Source organism: Caloenas nicobarica, chromosome 2 (assembly GCF_036013445.1).
Source record: "Caloenas nicobarica isolate bCalNic1 chromosome 2, bCalNic1.hap1, whole genome shotgun sequence".
Classification (NCBI taxonomy): Eukaryota; Metazoa; Chordata; class Aves; order Columbiformes; family Columbidae; genus Caloenas; species Caloenas nicobarica.
The window spans coordinates 96,966,816-96,988,562 of record NC_088246.1 but is presented as its reverse complement, the minus strand read 5'-3'; the positions used below and the strand labels follow the sequence as shown (position 1 = coordinate 96,988,562).

General features: G+C 40.2%; 1 protein-coding gene across 20 annotated transcripts in view; it reads right to left on the bottom strand.

Annotated features, from left to right (window-relative positions):
• LOC135986103 (poly(rC)-binding protein 3-like) overlaps positions 1-17,592 on the bottom strand; it is a 525,102-nt gene extending 507,510 nt beyond the window's left edge. For 17 of the 20 annotated variants that reach the window (XM_065629897.1, XM_065629900.1, XM_065629902.1 and 14 more), the window contains exon 1: positions 17,048-17,592. The gene's annotated coding sequence lies outside the window, so the exon portion shown is untranslated. Of the gene's footprint in view, positions 1-13,040; positions 13,167-17,047 lie in introns of those variants that run through there. The other 3 variants (XM_065629880.1, XM_065629879.1, XM_065629882.1) reach the window with 2 other exon arrangements.
• Between the last annotated feature and the right edge of the window lie 4,155 nt (positions 17,593-21,747).

Genomic DNA, 21,747 nt, shown 5'->3' with positions numbered 1-21,747 from the left:
ATTCATTTCAACAGAGAAATACTTTGGTTATTATACTCCCTGCCCATCTCCATCTGTCTTTTTCACTCCACTCTGGCAGAAAAATTTGCTTCCCATGAAAAAGGCTGACAGAAAAGCTCTTCCAAAGTTAGTCAAAGCTGGAACAGTTGCACTTGGAAGTAACAGTGTCTCCTGTGTGTCATTTGAAATGTATATACTCCTATTCCTTTCTCTGGCTTGACTAGATCTTCCACGATGCTGTTGTATGAGATTCCCATGATCCACTGAAAAAGGGATAAGGCTGCTCCTTATACAAGGGGACACTGTTTGGTCAGAAAGTCAAGTTCATACAAAAACATAAGTCCCCTGAACTTCAGGCAATATAAGGAAATACCATGGAAACATCTCCAAGCTGCCACTTTTCAGCTTTTAGCCATAGTTGCACTTTTTGACCACCAGCTTCTGATTTTCAGTTTTTTAATGAAGAGTGATCATTTCTGAAATGGGAGAAGAAATTTGAGCATAAAAACTGGCTCCTGCCATCCTTTTGGTGTTGTACCATTGTCTGGTGACTTGAGAAGGGCAGAAAAGAAATTGCCTATATACATGCTCTTTTGTGCTGATGAGGCAAGCAGTACGAATCAGAATGGAACACATCTTTGCTGAAGATGGAATATAATTCTGTAATTAATTCAATTTCACTTATCTATCAAGAGTGATTTAGAAAGGATATGCAAAAAGTCTTGGTGTATGCCCAACATGAATAAGCATGTAGAGAATCAGTACATTCAAAGTGATGTTCTTCATTCCTTCTAATTTTCTTTTGGACACTGCAATCATCGATGAAACTTGAATATCAGTCATAAAATGAATAATACATATGTCAAAAGTTAGTCCACAAATGAACATAGCATACTGCATAAAAGCTAATGATCCACTGAAAAGTAGAGCCATTTAGAAGGATAAGAAAGGAATCTTGTATAGACCTCCCTTATGAAAGCCTCCCTAAAACAATACATTTCAGTTCAGTGAAATTAAACTTTAGAAAGCCCTCAAATACCCATAAATAAAGCACTATAAGCATGCCTTACAGGGAAAATAAACTTGACTTCAACACCAGGTGATCTAAAGTCTCTCATCATTTTAATCAGATTTATTTGATTTTTAGGTATTTGCTGCTGGGGAACAAATAAATTACAATAATTTGTGGCATCCTCCTTTCCTTTCTAATTCCCCCCCTACAGCCTGGCACGAAACCGTTATTTTTTCATTATTTAGAAAATTTCTGATATTTAATGTAAATAAGATAAAGACTTTAAGCTATTTATCCACAAATTTATTAATGTATGTGTATTCCAGATACCATTCTATCATCATAATTTGTGGCCTTCAAAAAGGACAAATATTTCAATAGTTACACTGACCATAAAGCTAACAAAATACTTAAGTACTTGGATTAGCTAAAGCCTAAAACTGTAAAAGAAACAAATTCAAATCCAACTGTATGTCAGACAGGATGCTCTATAAATGTATGACATTCCTCAGCATCATACTGCTTCGTCCTTTCTGACTCTTTGTAAAGATATTGATAAGGAAAATTCAAAAGAACAACAGATATTCAGAAGTACACCTTCAGATTAGGTTACTGCATTTCTCCCATTTCTGATATCTGATTTTGCTTTTATAAACATTTCATTAGAATATATGAAGTGCTGGTTTGCCTCCTTGCTGTTATGCAATATCATAGTATGAACAGATAATTTGACATGTAAAATAGAGCTGCATCTCCTGTAACACCTGTACTTGCCTTTAAGACATTTATGTACCCTCTGAAATGTTCAGATTGGTTGATAACAAGAAATTTCATATGGTTGATCACATTTCACTTTCTCTGAGGCATGAATATTTTTGGGATAATTCCTTTTCTTTAAATCAAATTCTACTTTGTTTTATTTTCAGGGCCCTTAAAGTGCCTTGTACCAGAATTATTTATTAGTGTAAATGAGGTTTAAGGAGAACAGGACCAAGCTCTCTATACTTTCCACCAAGGCTACCAGGTTTCTACAGAAAGCAGCAATAAATTAGAGTTCTACGACAACAGACTCCCACTGTGTGTTTAAAAACACATATTTGTTGAAACTGATCCTTTCCCATGAAATACTTGGTGAATTGGTAAATTAAAGTAAGCAAGCAAGCAAAAGATCATTAATTCTCCCCATAACCATATTTATTTTGATCCAAATGCTGTTTGGATGGGATACAACTGCTGTGGTGAGAAGAGCCTGGTTTCAAGTGCTATATGCTCCCTGGTTAACTGAGATGCTCTTGGTCATCGTCCCACCACAATTGTTTTTGGCTCCAGCTTAACAAGTTTTGCCCAAAAACTGTGTGGCTATCACTGGACTATCAAAACTTCTTTTATGCTATCACTCCTGATTTTCACTGTCTCTGTAAAAGAGCATAAATTGAAAGCCTATCTGGAATAAAGGGACACTGCACCAGGGAACTGTAATCGCAGTCTTATTCTCCATGGTTGGAGCAGCTCAATAGGCCTGTTAAAATAATTCTGTAGGGCAGAGCAGCCATGGTCTTTCGTACCATGGACCAATGCATTTGAGAGCCCTAAATCCAGCGTACAACAGTGACAATTCCAAGTGGGCAGCCCATTTGGGTAAGGGAAATACAGTACTCTGTGTACAAAGTTTGCTGAAATGGCATCTGAGTGTTCCAGCAGAAGTGAAAGTGTTAACCAGGAATCTAGTATAAATCACATTTTGCAGGAATCACTCTGTTACAACAGATTGTACAGCACTATTTTTTCCCACTCTTTCTGATACAAGCACCCTAGGCAAACTTTCTAATTAGAGCAGCAGATGCATGCAGTACCATGACTCTGTGAAGTTATTATGCCTAAACCAAATTTTTTCACTAGCAGCCAATAATCCGTTTGTCTACCAAGGGCCTGAAGTGGCTGTATCAATTATTTAAAAACATACCAAGAAGAAGAATCCATTTAAAATCTTCTGGGAAGCCCAGTTATAAAACAGTGCATGTTCAGATTTCATTCACAATATTGTCTTTTTAAAAATACAATATTACTAATTAAGGCCAGTGCATTAGGCCATTAGAACTTGAGTGATTCATGACAGCATAATGATCTTGCTTATAGTTTGTGCTTTAATTTGTGGAGTACTAAGAAAAAACAAAGGAAAAAACCCTTAGCAATTTGCAAAACCGAAACTCATCCAAAAATTGCTTGCAGTAATTTCTCCTGAAAAGTGATTTCACTGTGTGTAAGTGCTATGCTGGTAAGAAAATGCTTCCCATCAATAATTAAAGTATAATGAAAGTTTCATGTGTCAGAAGACACCCTCAAAACACGGTTACAAAGAAGAATGTTGCTTTTCATTCAGCCCTTCCACATTTTAAGTCTCGCAATAACATCCTTCTCGAGGAACCATTTTAAATAAACTACTTAGTGAAATATATGACTATTCAAAATGCAGCAGAAGCTGTAAGGACAACACAATTCCAACAAAAGTTGCAGTAGAAAACAGAGTTCTGCACAGTGCCAAGCATCCCTAAATGCCAAGGGTATCTTGAAAGTTGTGGATAGTTACCATATGTCAGGGTCATGAACAAAAGCATGACAGAGAGGGCATTAAAGCAGCCTCGTTTTCTACAAACTGGTGTTGATTTCAAGAGTCTAAATTGTCCAAGAAGGTCCAGACACTGACTGACTCCTACGGCTGGGGTACGTCAAAGGTCTGCCTGGGGCCCATCACCGACAATCTGCAGTCTCATCCTCAGAGTCAGTGTCCTTCTCATCTGTCCAGGGGCACATATTTGGATGAAACTTCTAGGGACTGGATTGTATTTTGAGCTTTTTAGTCCCATGGCAGATGTTGCTGATATCGGCAAACAGATACAAGAGTTACTGGAGACAAGAGGAGGAAGGGAAGAAGCAGACTGCCATCAGCCTTTCAGAAAAACAGTCTAAAAATAACAGTTATTCTGCACACTGATTTAAAATATCCACATCTAATACCGACAAAGACAGAAGGTTAGCAAGATTTTCAGAGAGGCCCGTGGCATAAAGTCCTTCTTAATATTGACAGAAGTTAGAGCCTGAAACACATTAGGGGGGGATTTTCCAAGAAGCCTAAGTTTTCAGCCAGCTGATCCCACTGCCTCCTCACTCTGGTTATTATTGAACTCCACTGTCTTCACACTACATGAAAGCACTTATGCTAGCAGGCAGGTGGACCATCCAAGCTCAGGACGGCCCAGATTGCTGGCCTTCAGCAGCACCCCTCAGGAGGAATAGAGTCCTTCTGCATCCAAGAAGGCACTTCCACCATGAGTCAGGAAGTTTGCAAACCAGCGTGCAAGTGAGATCTGGTACGTTGGATCAAAATATGAAGCATGTAAAACAGCAGAAAGCTCATCCTTGAAACACATAGCTGGGTCTGAACAAGGTTACTGTGAGAAAACTGCAGTCAGGACATTTGAAAGCAAGCCTGCCACATTGCTAAAACACTCATTGGAAACACTATCGCAATGCAAACACTGCACAATTCCAAAGGGATGCTGGGCTCAGTGCGAAGCCACCAACTCTGCGACTGAGGAAAAGACAGCTTTGAAAATAACCAACGTCATTGTAGCCTGAACAATTAACTAAACCTCTAACTAAAAATTATTTTATACTTTACACTTTAAATGGTTTAATATTATAGAGCTACTCTTCTATGTGGCATTTAGGTCATAGTTTAGAGAAACGTCTGTATTGATGGGACCATTTACGTAAAAAAACCCTCAGGTTTGTAGTGAGAAACATTAAATTTGGACTGAAATCTCTTGGTCAACCTCCCTAGTGCTGGCTATCTAAAGGACAGACATCAGACTGGAGTCCCCTGTATTCAAAGTCCATAACTCAGGAGGGGATCAGCAGCCCTCTCAAAATTTTTACCCCAGCATCCTGCTGCAGGAATGGGAGTTAGCCATGTGGTGTGACAAACCTGCTCTTTTCTTATGCTGAATAAGGACGTTCTTCGATCTCCTGATCTTCCAGCAGAGACACTGCCTGTCTTCTCCAGTGGCTTCAGCTACTCACACAAACTTGGAGTCTCCGATCCCCTCTCCACCTCTTCCCATGCATCAATCTGTAACTACAGTTACTATTTAAAATGTGCACCAAGTAGAGCTTCATCTCATGTAATAAGCTTAGTTAATCACACTTCAAAACGTACGTAACTTCTTTTCAGTAAATTCAAAACTCTTTTCAACAGCATCTCTGTTTAGCAGGCTGTAGTACATGAGCACTGCTGGTAACGGAATTGCAACTATTAGGACTGGAGCCACCTGAAGATGTCACCTGTTTTTCAATACTCGAATACTTTGATCAATCTTTACGATGTAGGAGCTTGGTGTGCTGGTATTTCCAAGTTCTTGTACCCAACCAATTTTAGCCCTACTTGATTCCTAAAAGTCAAACTGAGTAAATCTTGGGCTACGTCCTTGCTCCCCAGCCCCCTGCAAAAGCTGGAAAACTCTGATTTTGCTTTTCTTAGCTTCATCTCCATTACCCAATCACGTTTCCTTCTGGCTTTTCTTCTTCATATTTTCGCTACTGATTAAATGAACACCTAGTGTTTTCTAAAGGAGGTAAGAATTTGTTTGTAGCTAATATAACCTTATTGATAAAAAGGTTGAGTTTCCTGATTTCTTTTGGTCATGCAAAAGTAGTCCATGAATAACAAGAGAGACGTCAACCACAATTTGAGAATTCTTTTGAGAGGGCTTCAGTAGAAGCTGCAAACTGACCCTGTGCTGTCCCAGGAAATGCAAAGCTCTTACAGATTATTTTTTATCATATTACTTGTTATGATACCTTTCCCTGATGTGCTGATTCTTACCATAGCAACAGCATGTGGAAAAAAAAAAAAAAAAAAAGAAAAAAACCATCCAAAGCATCCCAGAAAAACAGGTCACACCTTGCCACGACACACTATTTTAATGGTTTTTTGCCAGATCTATAGTTCATTTTTTATTTTTTTTTTAATAACAACAACATAAACAACCACTCTACATGCTTTGCTGCATTCTTTTCAGCCAGCATAAACATTCCAGTTTTCTGAATAGAGTTAAAGCAAAGGACTCCAGGCTTCTTCTCAGATCCAATCTTTGTGCATGCACACACTGGCAGTCTGTTCCCCCATACAGATCTTGAATCCCTTCCGTGCCCAGGTCTGCAGGACAAATATGACTCAGACTCTACTCCTACAAGCACTCAAATGAGAAACTGCAGCTCCACTAGGTTAAACAGGACACATCCAGCGAGTGAAGTTATTTGCCCATGTAGGTATACATAAATCTTAACGCTGTGACACATACCCTTTTCCATGAAGGGGATATCTACACCAGGGTTAAAGGTTGCTCATGACTAACGGACTGACACCTTGCAGATAACATGCATAGTCATTCTGCAGGTGAGCCAAACGTCAATGGGCCCAGGAGAAAGCAGAAAGGAGTGTCTGGTGTTGAGCAGCTGATGCGAGTTACAGCTCCAGCTGTTTTGTTCACTGTGGGATTTTACTGAGTTTTAAATATTGCTTATTGTAGTATTGTATCATTGTCATATTAGATACTACTTATTGTAGTATTTTTAAATATCTAATAAATAACAGAACTGTATCTTATCCATCCATATTAATCTTCTGACAGATGATTAATGACAAGTAATATAGGAAGGTGGGGTTTTTTTTAAAAAGACAAATGTAATAATTCCACATTAGGTAAATACTAATCTACCTGTATAACATAGTAATGTATAAAAAACTTCATGTACACCCGAACTTGATAAAGAGAGAGATGGTCATATCAATCTAATTATAAAGTATTCACTCTTCCTTGTGAAATCTTCGTTAAAATATTCAATGCATAGAGGGAATGACTTTAAAGTTGCAAACAATATAAAAGCTTCACTACCATGTTTTCACTCTTTGTTTTTTGAGAAAGAACAAAAAAATGCAAACTGAAAATATCATGAACTAATGCCCTTCATTTTTCAAAATAAAGCCATTTCAATTAAGTTCTTGAAGCACAGAAAGGCCAGACACCTGTATTTGCTCTCCTTCATTTACATTATACTTCAAGGAACAAAAATAAAATATATATGTTCCTTTTGTGGGTAACTTTTCAATTAGAAAGAGTCCAGAATCAAAACGTACTATACTAATTTCCAGCTTCCCAAATGAAGCACACATGGCAAACCCACACGAAATCAAATGCATTCTTGGTTAGAACTATTAGATAGTCTGATTTGAAAATATGTTTGCTTAGAGCGTAATGGCTACCTCCTAGTTGAAAAATTAATGCTTAGAATATTGTATCTGTTTAAATGTTGAAGTATCAACTCTCATCAACTGAAATTCAATCCAACGGAGAAACAGCATTTTTTTCAAACTATAAACAAAGGTTGTTTCTGTCTTCCTATAACTATTTATAGTAAGAAACCAGAACTAAGCCAAATGAAAATGAGTCTGCAAAAACCCCGTAGAGCATTATGCACTGGAAGACTAAACCTACCTCCAAAGAGAAACGTGGGCAAGGGACTTGACACATCACCCGCTCTCTAAAGGTCAACACTGAAGACTGGTTTGAGATTAGTCATTACATGAATGAGGAGCATGACCAGAACCCTGTTGTGTCTAACTTTAAACCGTTGTCTATCTACCACAAGTATTTAGGAGTCCTCACCAGAGCTGAATTCTGTCATGCATGACCTTTGTTGTATGAGCCTAGCACAGGAAGACAGTGAGCAGAACTGCTCCACACTTTGGGGCTGTAAACACTCTGCAGAAAAGGCCTTTGAAGCTTACGTACAAGATTAGACCAAGAACAAAGTATTATAGGAAGGCCATGAACATATTTAAGGGGAAAAGAAACCAGAATACTGAAACAAGCCTTCAAATGGCAGTATGGGAAGTAAAAATTACAAAAAAAAAAAATCCCTAAATAATTATAAGAAGGAGTTTGATCAGTACATGAAAGGAATTATATGATATCTTGGCTGCAAGAGCAAGGGACTGAACTGGACAACCCAGAAAATCAGTCATATCTTCTTCTAAGTATATAATTCTCTATAGGTATGCTTAAAGGGAAAAAAAAAAAAAAAAGCATTTTAAAAATGTGTTATAAAAAGACACCAGGATGCAAAAAACATGATCAAAGTAAAATCTAAGATCATCAGCTAGCACTTGTGATTTCTTAGAATTTTAAAATCTTTTATTTAAATAAGATAGCTAAGATTTTTTAAAATACATCTTTTACTCTAGTCTAGACAGCATGACATCATCTGCCAGCATCTTATTTCTCGTAGGGCTGGGTAAAGTATTCTTTTTCAACCCTTTTCTTCAAAGAGTGGAATGCATAATGTGGTTTTGTGTGTGTGTATGATTTTGTGCATAATCTAATTTCCCTATTCAATATATATATATATAAATCATTAAAAAGATAGCCAATAAGACCTAAGAGACCTTTATATTTCATTTATTACAAAACATATTCTAATCTTTACCTCGTTTTCTCTGAAGGCATTTTATTATGATTTTCTTCTTAATTTTTCTATATTGTTTCATCTTATTCCAAGAGAAACTTGAAGCGTATGTTACCATTTAAAAGTAAGCTTAACACACGCTGTACATGTATAGCACACTGCAGGTGCAGCTATGAGGCAAAAAGAGGCAGAAAGATGTTTTGTTTGGGAGCCGTAAATACTGGATTAATAAAAAGTGGTACAACTGTGTATGAAATACTCTGGGGCTCATGAAGATGATGCAGATGGAGGTTGCGAGAGAGAAGTATGGAGCCACCAGTGGGACTGCTGAGCACTGGACTTTGTCATTCTTGATCCAACGAGATGAAGTAAGTCCCAAGTCGCAGGCACTGCTCTGCTCAGCAGGGGCGAGGAGGGACAAGGCAGACACCCAAGAGGAGTACGGAACTCCTGGAGCCTCCACTGCCTTGCCTCTCTGCAAGCTGTCCCGAGGGAAGAAAAAGCCCTGCTTGATCACATAATTAAAGACTGCATCAGCAGGAGTGCCTATGGATGCTGAATTAAATACACAAGTAACATAAATACCAGCCTTTTATAACTTTTAAATGCTTGATTTTGCCTCCTACATGTTTTGAGCATCTTTCTTTGCATGCAGCTGTCCAAACTGCTCACTACAAATACCGTCCCAGATGACTTCTTACTTTCTTTGTGTTACCACTCCAAGTCTTACTAGCCAGCCTCTCTTCTAAATAATTTCTAGCCCAGAATCTCACCAGGACTTTCAGACCAAGAACACGGATCCATCATCACCATAAGTCAATTTTATGCTGCCTTTTCCTACATCTGCCCCCTGCCTCTTTGCCTTGAGGCAGCTGTAATCTTTATATGAGCAGTTAGTCAGCTGGATCAAGGATCTGATCTGGATGAATTTTTTTCTTTTTTCACATTACCAGTTGTAGCACATCATTCGGAGGAAGGAGGAGTGTGCAGGACTCCCTTCATGGCAGCAGCTGGAATTTAAATCAACTTTACCTGATCTTGAAACTACACTTTAAACTGAAAGTATACAGCTCCCTTTCAGCCTGTTTTTAGCCTTCCACCATTAGTTGTGCTGTCTTGCATCCAATCCAGCCTCCATCTCTGATATTTTGGGGGGCTTTTTACATCTCACATTCTGTTGAATCTTATTAACTCCAGCCCTGTGCAACGGCTTTCCCTCTTCCATCCTCTCTCTCTTAAAGACCCTCCCACGCTTACCTTCTTGCATTGTTGCTTATGAATGTTCTTTGTTGTTACCCTTTTGCTAAATCTTTCCCTTGACTCCAGCTACTTTACTATCCCTAATTCTGACTCCCATCACTTACACCTCTAGGCAGCACATATAGGTGCCACATGCAAGCAAAATCTGAGTGAGAGCGCACATTTAGAAACTGCTTTTAAGACTTTGGCCTTGAAGATCTAGCCTGAGCTTGCCTTCGCAATATGCACTGGAAAGATCTCAAAGGAGCTGCTGATCTGATATTATCCATATGGCACTGCAGATTTTACCTTCAGACTTGAAAGAATCACAATATCCTCCTCTTCCCAGGTTCTCCTGTATTGCCAGGAAGAGGAACCCTGCCAATCCCAAATGCTAATACAAGAACCAGTCTCCACTCAAAAAGCATAAGGAGTCTTAAAACTCAGCCAGTGGCTAGGAACAGTCAAATCTACAATTCTTTTCTAGTCTCTACCCCACATTACCACTGAAAACTAACTACAAAAAGAAAAGAGAAGAAAAACATATTCTCCTCTCCTGATTCCTCATTTTACTATAACTGCTGCTTAAAATTTTGTCTGTGTACTACAAAACCCAAGGGGAGGAGTTGCTGTGATGGCTAATTAGTTGACATCTGTAATACAGAATCAAAGAATCATAAACTGGTTTGGGTTGGAAGGCACCTTTAAAGACTATCTAGTCCAAACTCCTTGTCATGGGCAGGGACATCTTCAACTAGATCAGGTTGCGCAAAGCCCCATCCAGCCTGACCTTGAACACTTTCAGTGATGAGACACCCACAACTTCTCTGGGTCACCTGTTCCAGTGTCTCATCAGTGTCTTGTGTCTAACAAGTAAGAAACTACTTATAAAGTATATATTTGCTTCTAGAATTCATAAAGTATTTTTATATTAGTTGAAAATCCAAATATAGACAAAATGATTTCTTGCAATAGATGCACATCCAGAAATGTACAGCCAAAACTTTAAATCTCAACTATCACATACAATTAATATATTTAAATGATCCTGTATTTAACATGTTCTTTATTTAGACCTCAGATTTTAGAAAGGATTTTAGATTTATTTCATACTACCACAGAATCAAGCAGTGATGCATTGTAGAAACCAAGAGAAAGTGCCAAGGAATTTTGGTCTAGTGATGCAGGCTGCCTGGAACGTGAACCATCTCATACAAGATAAGCTTCTCTGAGATAGTAATAATGATGATATTTCACACCTTCCCCATTGTCACTGTTCTGCAAGTCTGTTTCAGAGTTTCTTGCTAAGGCAAGAAGTCCCACTGAAGTCAAGGAACTATTTAAGAGGACCAGGATTTGCTGAATTTAGCCTTAACAATATTATCCCATTTTACAGGTAGGAAAATCATCACAGAAACCCCACATTCAGTGCCACTTCAGGAGATGCTTGTCAAAGCTGCAACAAGAACTCCCAAGCCATAGATCATGCCTCTGTAATGGTTAAGTGTAACATAAGCCTTAACTTTGAATTTCCATATTTTTCTAGTATAAGTCATTCCCCATTCATTACTGTAAATTAAAATGTTTAAACCTTTTCAACAGGTACACAAATGCAATGGAACACAGTTCTCCGCTGGTATCACAACAGGAGAAGGAACCATTCACATTCTTATCTAAATTCAAATATTACAGTTGTGAAATTCACCCTTTCTGCCTTCTGTGACAACCTCTGCTGGATTATATAAATTTCATTAGGATTCTGCACTGCCAGTAAACCACTGGGATTTTGTCATCTTTAGAAAGAGTCCCTAAGTCCAAGGAAGCTTAGAAGTACATCATGGCCACTTGCTGACTTCTCATCCAGAAAAACAGACTTTTTTTTTTTTTTTTTTTTCCAGAGAGGTTTTCTAACCTCACCTCAGGGCCGTATTTACTTCTCAGCTGATGCTCCGTGTCTTTCACCAAGTTGTCACTGACTACTGGTGTATCTCTACCTGGACTACTGAAGCAGCCATCATGACCTAAAGGTATTACCCCAAATGGCTACTGCTGGCTTGTAGATATGTTTTCTACTGAACTCACCCAAGTGAAAAGATGGCAATGGTACGACTGACAATGGAACCATATATTCATGGTGTTTTTATTCTACCAGAGCTCGAATAACTCAACCACTTCGATGTGCCTAAAATTTTCATATTTTAACTGAGATTAAAAAAAAAAATAGAAACTCCAGATGACTCATTATCAAAGATATCATTGTATGCAAAGTGCCGGTAAGTTTGAAAAAGACCTTGTCACTATATATGTCATTTACATTAATGAAAGTATGATAACAACCAGTCATTAAGAGGGCTAAGCTCTCATCACACCTCAGTGGCATGCCCTAAAACATTGTTATGGAATTAAATATTTTTTAAATGCATACAGAAGAGATTGTCTAAAATGGATAATAACAAATCCTTTTGTAACTATTTTTATGCAAACTACGAGACAATTTTTTAATCAAATAAGGTGTACTCCTGAATCCTCCACACCTTCCAAAAACAAATGAAAGAACAATTTAAGGATTTTATCTGTCATTCACAGAAGACAAGCATTTCGCTTCCTTATAGCCTACTAAGTGTCCACAGCACTTAAATATATCTAACATACAGATGAGAGAGTCACAGGTGATGCAAGTTAAACAGCTCCATAATCAAAACGACTGGATTCATACACTCTGTTAAAAGCATTGCCCATTAGCAGAAATCAATAGTGCATTATATATTTTGCCCTATAAATAAAGCTTAAATTTTGTTACTGAAACCACTGCAGCGCTGGAATAGATACCCAGTTACAAACATGGAGTTCCAGTACTGGATTGAATGGGAGAAACTGGCCCCACCCCACTTTAACTAGGGATTAACTGGGCTGCAATGCACAGATCCCACAGGAGAACGGTGGTCATGGGGACTTACCAAGTCTCATTCTGAACAGAGCATTTCCTTTGAATTATGTTTAAAAATGTGTCTCCTCTTATGCAGTATGAAATCTTGTATTCATACAAAAATTCTGAACATTTTACGTACAACGCCACAGCTATTCTTGTATTAGGTTGGGGTTGGCAGAGCCGCTACACTGTGTTGTGCCAAAGTTAACAATAATATTATTTTTCCCCTTCTTACAAACACTTTCTCTACACAAAGCAGCCTCCAGCCTACACAAGCAAGCAGGGTATAACAGCTGGATGCAAATGCAGAGAAAACTGGTGTAAATGAAAACATACCACAAAGAAGAAATGCTGTAGCTGGTGAATCCTCTCCAGAATTACTTTCCATTTGACCTCTTACAAACAGTTGTCATCAGAGAGCTGTGTTAGCACTATCAGACTGTAATTAAGCTTCCATATCTACTTTAATACAAAGAAAAAACAAGCAGATCACTACAGGCAAACCACAAGACAGAGTTTAATACTTTTAAGGGTGAGGAAGTGACTTGCTATTTTAGCCCTGAAGCACACAGCCACTCCAGCACCAGGTAGTTAGATACTGTGCTTTCCCTAAGAGCCACACTCTCTCCCCAAGCACTTGTCACCCCTGACACTCATCCACATTCACCAAGACTGGGAAGGTAACTGCTTGTAGCTCTGTTCAGCGCCTGGCTCTTCAGAGTTACACGTGGTTCCCAGGAGGAACATACCATTTTTCTTCTATGTGTAATCAAGTAAAGCAGAAAAAACCTATTTTATTACAAAAATTATACGTTTAGCAGGCAAAATGCAAGGAAAAAGCCAGCTTTGCATAAAGTAACCTCATTCATCTAAACAGTTTAAAACTACAAATATACACTCAGATTGAAACATACACATAGTACCATTTAAAACTAGTAAAGCTGGATTTGCAGAGAAAAAATATTCATTTACTTTCAGATGGATTATGCTACTGTTTTTTAAAGTAACTTATGATTGCATTCTGCATGGATACAGATAATACCACTTCACCCCATCCCCCCATATCCTAGGAAACTCTGTGGTAGTTTTCATTTCCTTTGTTAAAAATTTAAAATCTGAGATCAATACAGCTTCCTCCATAAGTATGTCCAAAAGTAACAGCAATTTTGCCCTGCAACAATGGGTAGTTGTAGTTTAGGACAAGACAAAATACTGACTTTCTTCATTTGTGGAAGTGCCATACCCACAAAATGAAAACTCTTTGCAATTAGTAATTTAGACTTACATTGCAGAATAATGAAGTGCAATAATATAAGAAAATAATTTCCATTGGCTAACAGTAGAGGGAAATTCCACCTTTTATAGCAATAAGCTTCACGTAGTCAGTGACTTCTGAACTCTCCCTCTACTACTTTGTTTCTAGCAGCACACAGCTTTATAAGGTTTGTTTCAAGAGCTAAAAAAAAAAAAAAGGCTTCAGAGGTGAATGAATCCAAGGTCTGAGGTTTTATCCAAGCCTCAAAACGTAAATGAAAGGGAAGTTCCATCTAGGTTACTGTGTTATAGAATCACCTAAGCATGGGTGTGCCGTCATTCACATCAACAGGAGCGGCCATCAGATCAAAGTCAATGCTAACCTTGCTTCAGCATTTTCATATCCAGCTGAAAGCACTCTGGTCTTCCAGTTGTTACAATAAAGAAACACATTACTTGGTCTTTTTCTTTTTTTTTTTTGGTACACATGTTCCATCCATTTGTTTCCTTCGCTGATGTCAACAGCTGATCAACCAGCATAAGAAACAGGGCATAGATTTCTGAAGCACACACTGCTTTTTCACAAACAGCTAAAGAACACCAAGAGAATGCTCATAAAAAGCCCACAAGAAAAAACAATGTTAAAGTTTTCCATCTACTGACACACTTTCGTGTTGCTGTGGTAAAAGAAAACATTTACTTGTAAACATACTGTGTGCACCCAATGTAAAATCTAAACAAAATGAGACATTACAGATTTGTTGGCAATCGTATCCTTTAGAAACATCCTGAATCCTGATATGTTTAGGTAAAAAATCCTCACAAGTGCTGCACACAAGTAACTCCTAGTGACTTCAACGGAAGTTGTAGATATTTCAGCCTTCTCTGGATTAAAACTAGGAGATATGATTTTTATCAGCAGAACAAGAGCTTTCCTGTGCCACATGTCATTTTAACGGCAAACTCTATCAAATAGGAAAAATCGCATCACATCGCAGTGCTTACCAAGAAAATGTGTTTAGCCAGTAGTCAGGGTTCAGCAGCTGACAAGCTAGCATGCATCACCCTTATTTATTTAAACTGCTAGTGCACTGTGCTGGTTTCCCATCTCTTTTTCTCACTCCTGCATACGTTCAGGGATGATATACAAAGCACATCAGGTGTTTCTCCCCTCACTGCTATCACAGCTCACTCAAAGGATGCTTCCTGCTTTCACAACAGCACCCAGCCACAGCAGAAAAAAATCCCAAGGCAAACTTGTGTAAAATACTTTAATTTAGGCTAAGAAGAAAAAGAAATGATGAAATGACTCTTGATAGCACAAGACTACTTCCATGACTGCTCATTTTTGTTGAACGTCATCTACACAGCATGTGGAAAGAGAGGTTATTTTGGAATTGCATTAACTAGACAAGCAACATTAATGTTCCTGTATCCATACAGCCTGAAGGCCTTCAAACACAGATGACAGCAATCTTTTAAGTGCATTTGTAAATTTGTAGATGTAAAAATGATTCAACCTGTTAGAAAACTACATATACAAAGTGGTCTTTCATGTACTTTGGATCCACTAGATTTCACAAACTAATTCAAGTTTTCCAGTCAGATAAGTGTAACAATATTGAGCTCTGAATATTTGAAACTGTTATCATTGTGAAGCCAGCTTTCCTTCCAAGTTCTAAGGAAAACCACCTGCTTGTCTTGAAATAAACAAGCGAGATGTGAAAAACCCATGAAAAAGAGCTAGGGGCTGTTGTTTTGTTTTATATTAACTGACACTTTGCAAATGGCACCCTGCAAGTTATGCCTTAACTCCTTGTTAAAATGCAACTAAAATCTATATTACTCCACTTCTTACACATAGGTAAAATACATAGTTGAAAGCACACTAAAAGACTGGGGGGAAAAAATCCATGAAACAGATAAATTACTTGATTGCCTCTGAATAATAAATCATTCCTGAGCAGATTTAGAATAGACTTTTTACTGTAGAAACACATTTTTGTCATCAATAGGAACAGTTAGTTTGAAGACCTGAAGAAAGAAAAACAGTCTAAACCAACTTTGGAATTGGGAAGTAAACAGGGCTGCAATGCTTCTGCTGGCTGCCCAAACTAATGATGTTTCATTTCTCTTTTTCTCACTGAACACTAATATGTGCCAGCAAATGATCCATTTGCTCTGGATCACAACGCTATTTTCCCCACTTATCCCTGGAATAACACTGTCTCGAGCTACTAGAGGAACAGAAACGCTATCAATTCACATTAGCCCTAAAGTTTTCTCTCTCGGCACTCCTCTGCTGAGAAGTCAGGAGAGGAATGAGAGCCATCACCTTGAAGGTGCCAGTAATGATCTATGGAAAGATGTCCTGGAGCACAAGGGACCGAACTCTGTGGAGAGCTCTGTAGCTTTCCTGCATCCCTGACCGATTTCTCCATCAGCAGTCTCTGCCGTGCTCCTTGCTCAATGTACAGCGGCTGTTTGGAAGCTTTATCACTCATCATCCCCTAAACACCAAATACAAATGCACTTCACACTTACATATGCACACGCACACACTCTCAAGACACACGTGCACACGCACACTCTCCCCCCCCGACATCACATGCAATTCTTTCCAAGTCCCCCGTGTATTTCTTGAAAACAGAAAGGAAGCACACACACACACACAAAATCAACAACAAAAAAACCCCCAACAAAACACAGAAAGGAGGGAATAGGGGGCAGGGGGGGCGAAGGAAAAAAGAGGAGCGCTTTTTTTTGTTGTTTTTTTCTGCTGTTGCTGTGGCTCCCAAGCATGCAGTGCTAAGGAAGAGTAGTTCCCCACTTTCATCAGCTAGCTACATCCTCGGGATAAAAGGGAGCAGTCCGGAATGATGCTGAGGCTGCAGATGGGAAAAGAAGGCTTTGCAAACATGCCTGACTCCTCACGAAATTCTCTCCTCCACATCCCCTCCTCCCTAAAACCTGCCCTAAAGGGGGGAAAAGAAAAAAACCAAAATAATAATAATAATTTAAAAAAAACCAAACAAACAAAAAACCAAAACAACACACAAGGAAAAAAGTGATGAAAAGACACAACTCACCTTAACAGGGGGTGTTGGATGGGGTCAGAGAGGAGGAAGGGTATATAAAAAGATCTATTTTTAGCAGAGGTTGTGATAGTATTGAAACACACAGACACAGGGTTTGGAAGCAGGGAGAAGAGTATAAAAAAAACGAGGGGAAGAGAAATTATCAAGAAGGTGCAAGTCAGTCTGGCAGAAGAAAAGAGAATCCCCAAGAAAAAATAAATTAAAAAAAATAAAAACAACCACCAAATGCCAAGAGGAGAAGGAGGGAGAGCGTGGCCGTGCCGGGGTTTTGTTTTGTTTCTCTTCGCTGGGGGCGGGCGGAGGCGGCGGGGCGGTGGGGGGGGGGGTCGCGCTTTCGGCGAAGGGCCCCTCGCTGCCTCCCCGCGGGGCTCCCGCGGCCGCGACCCTCTCCCGGCGGCTCCGGGCGGCCGGGCTCAATCCTCGCCCGGCTCCGGCGGCTGCGGCGGGCGCGGCGCTCCCGCTCCCGCGGCTCGCTGGGGCTCTGCAGCCGCGTTCACGCCGCCGCCGCTCCTCGGCCACCCCCGCGCCCGCGCTCCCGCCGCCGCCCGCGGGCGCCCCCCGCCGCCCGCCGCTGCGGGCCGGGACGCGGGGACGCTCCGGGGCAGGGGCGGGGCGGCAGCGGCGGGGAGCCGCGCCCGCGGGCGGGGGTCCCGGGGTGGGAAGGGGGGCTCTCCGCGGCGACACCGCCGGTGGCGGTCGGCGGCGGGGCGAAAGGTGCCGGCTGCCGGCCGCGGAGAGGGAGCCGCGCTGCTGCGCGGGGAGAAGCGCCGATGCGGAGTCCGAGGGAGCGGGGAGGCTCAGCCGGGCATCTCCGTGCAGGAGCCGGGGTCGCCCTCTGGGCTGCGGAGCTCCCCGGCTGCTGGCAGCCCTCGCACGGCACCCGTGGGGTAAAGAGAGTTCGGGTCTGGGAAGCAAAACTTGGGCATGGTGTAAGGCTGTCGGTGTTGTATGAGCTGAATGCTGCATTATCAGTGGCACATAAGCGTCGTGTCATTGAGAAAATCACCAGCAACAAGCTGCGATGCTGAGAACTGCACTTATTTTCATTAAAAGTAGTAAAACTGCATCCAGCCTTGCCTTTAATACAGAAGCATGGCTCACGGAGAGCGTCACGAGCAGATGATGTTCATTCTCGATCCAAATGGAAGCTACTTGCAGCATTTTGTTGATGAGGACTGTTGGAGAGTCACATTTGTCTTAAACAGCTGACAAAATCCAACAAACATTTAGATGTTATAGAAGCAAGCTTTTACCTGACTTATTGCCCCCAGAAATACTCTGCAACTAAAAATAAACCCTGTGAAGTCTGTTTTAAAAGCAGATAAGTATAAAAACTTTGGACACCTTTTTACATTTTCATTGTCTAGATTGAAATAAGTAAAAAAAAGCAAGTGGGGAATTTAAGTGCAGAGAAATAGATGATCTTTTAAAAAGTATTTTACTTCTATCTACAGTGCTATTAACAATTGTAAGTAAACATGTCTGTTCATGAATTGTGATTTTCAATTGGCATTGTCCCATAAATGATGAGAGCAAATGCAGGCGAAGCTGTTGCTATACAACTGGTATACAAGCTGTGCTTCAGCACCACTGTTACACTGAGATAAGCAGGAGTGCGTATAGTAAATAGTAGAAGGATATGCTCCAGTATGTAAACCGATGTTAAGAAAGATGCTTACTCAAACTAGTATCGTTTGTTGATGCCTGGCAGTAGACAAAGCCATCTGGAATGAGAGTTGTGGAGGTACCAGGGTCTGTAATAGTTGCTCCTAAATATTGACCTTGGCACCCTCAGGGAGGATGGTGTATGAACCAGCTGTCTGCGTGGAGACTGCAGGCAGTCTAGCTGAACACGTGATGGCCAAACTGCCTGATAACGTGGCAGGGGATGTGGAGCACCCAGTTTCATTCTCCAGTTAGAGAGTGGCTGTGGTCCCGCAGGCACCTTAGGAGCAACCCCACAGGGGCTCTCCGTCAGTCATCTCTGTGCTCTGGCTTCCCAGTCACTGGAAGCTGAAACACAGGAATCAGTAAAATATGTTGAACCCAAGACTTGGTTGGAACTGGAACATCTTTGCTAAATTAATCATTCATTAAATATAAAAAGGCATTCTCAAGACCAAACAATTTCATTATCCTGTATTTGAACTTTGTCCTCCTCCAGAGAAAGAGATGCTTCCTACGGGTTTGCAGCAGAGAAACTGGAGGAATAATGAGCTTTCCAAATCTCTCATGTGAAGTGGAAATAAAATAAGAGGATGTAGTTCCTTTTGTGAGCTTCTCACAGGAGTCAGAGGAAGAAGATCCTCTTCTGCCTCAGTGCAGGCTCAGCTTCTGTTCGTTTCTTCTCCTGTGAACCAAATTGTTCAGCAATCTACTGACTGAATCTGAGACTTTACAGGATTTAGATCATGTCTGTCTTCTTAAAAATCAAATATATACAAAATTATTCACAGTCACACAAAGGGGAGTAAAGACATTGGAAATAAACTGTGTGCTGCTTGGAGCCTTGATTTCTGCAATAACTAAGTTGGGGAAATGTTTTATACATTAAAGTGGGGGTCATGTTTTATATATTATGTTATTAAATATTTTCTTTAATTTCAGTTCATTTTCAAGAAACTGCATTTCAGTTAACATGTATTTACATGAACTCTCAGTGACTTCTAATATTTATGAATTATTTTGCACTGTTGCAGAAGTGCCAAGTTACTGTAAAACATAAGTCCATCCTGTATGCAGTGCAAGGCTCTGACCATTGCCAGTTGCCTGAGCCATTCTATGCCCAGTAACATCAGGGCAGATTTTACTGTCAATTATAAATCCGTGGCCATACTAGCTTTGCAGAATTTGCGTGGACCTATTATTTTTAATTCCATTTCTTCAGGAAAAAAACCAACCAAACAAAAAAACCAAAACAAAAACCAAAAAAACCAAACCAAAACAAAACCAAAAAACCCAACTAAAACAACAACAACAACAACAACAACAAAACAACACCCTTGATGAATGGTTTTAAAGTTTGATTATGAAAAGCAACACACACTAGTGGTATTCAGGAACACTTAAACACAAAATGCTTAAATGCCAGCATATCTTTTTAAAATGTACGTTTCAGTTGCCATGTCACAGGATCTGCATATTTGCTATCTGATTTACAAGTGTAACTTGGCACTTGAGTCACTTGCATGCTGGTAAACAGTTTTATAGCTTGAACATACATTTAAATGGATGGAAATCATGACAAGGGTTAAAATCAGAGATTTTTATTATGTAAAGAGCTCCTGTAGAAATCCTTTTTCCAGAAGACAGTATACATACATTACAGATAATTGTCTAAATTGCTCAAAACCAAAGGTAATCAGAAAGGTTATTGAAAGGACAAGACAGAGCATCTAAACTGACATAAACAAAATCACTCCCCACAGGTCATTATATTGCTTCAGGGAGTCACTGTTGCTGCCAACAGTTAATGCTGAGAAGCTTTCCTCCGGTTTTCATTCAAGCAGTCCAGAGGAAGACATGCTTTGTGTTTTGTTCATTATGAAACACACAAATCATGTACACTGACAGACCAGCAAAGTAATCTTTGAGGCAGAGAGATAAAAACTTCGGTTTGGGTAATGCATTCAATGTCCTTGTACTGCTGAGAGGTCACCATGAACCCTTGCCTGCCAGTAATCTCTCTAAAATTTCTGCTGCAGGGTAGACCCAGCTGAGGAGCAACTTGATTCCCTCTTGACCTGGCAGAGATGTTTGCAGATTTCCACTGCTGCTTAGTACCATTCTCCCGAAGCCATATTATAGCCAACATGAGGTGAACTTTCAGTGTGGCCTCACCTTGGGTGCTGTGTGCAGTTCTGGGCCCCAGAATTCAAGAAGGGTGTGAAGGTCCTTGAACGTGTCCAGAGGAGGCCAACAAAGCTGGTGAAAGGGCTGGAAGGAACGTCATATGAGGAGCACCTGAGGACTTTTGGTTTGTCCAGTTTGGAGAAAAGGGGGCTCGGGGTGCAATCTTATTGCTCTCCACAACTTCCTGAGGAGGGGAAGTGGAGAGGGAGTTGCTGAGCTCTTCTCCCTGGGATCCAGTGACAGAGTGTGTGGGAATGGTTCAAAGATGCACCAGATGAGGTTTAGACTGGACATGAGGAAGCATTTATTTACTGAAAGGGTGGTCAAACATTGGAACAGGCTTCCTAGAGAGGTGGTCAGTGTCCCTCTCCTCTCCTCTCCTCTCCTCTCCTCTCCTCTCCTCTCCTCTCCTCTCCTCTCCTCTCCTCTCCTCTCCTCTCTTCTCTTCTTCCTGTCCCTTCTCATCCCTTCCCTCTCTTTACCTGGCTAGGGATGTAATGAAGAGATTATCTCTAATTCACCAAGCATAGATTCAATGGTCCATGTTAGTTATGTGTCTGAAAGAGGCATGATGCCAGTCTTTCTGTCCATGCTAGTGATACATGCAGATGATTTTTTTATTAATGTAAGTTAGAAAGGTAATTTCAATCCAATAAGTAGATTTTTCTAATAATATTATCTCATACAAGTTGAAATACATTTATTGTTTCAATCCATTTGAGGTCTTGCGACTGTTCCTCCTTGCTAGGCTTTTGACTGCTTCACCTGAGAATGGTGAAGTCCATGAGTGAGCTCTGATGTCATGGGAGTTCACTCACCACCTCACAGGCTATGGACAT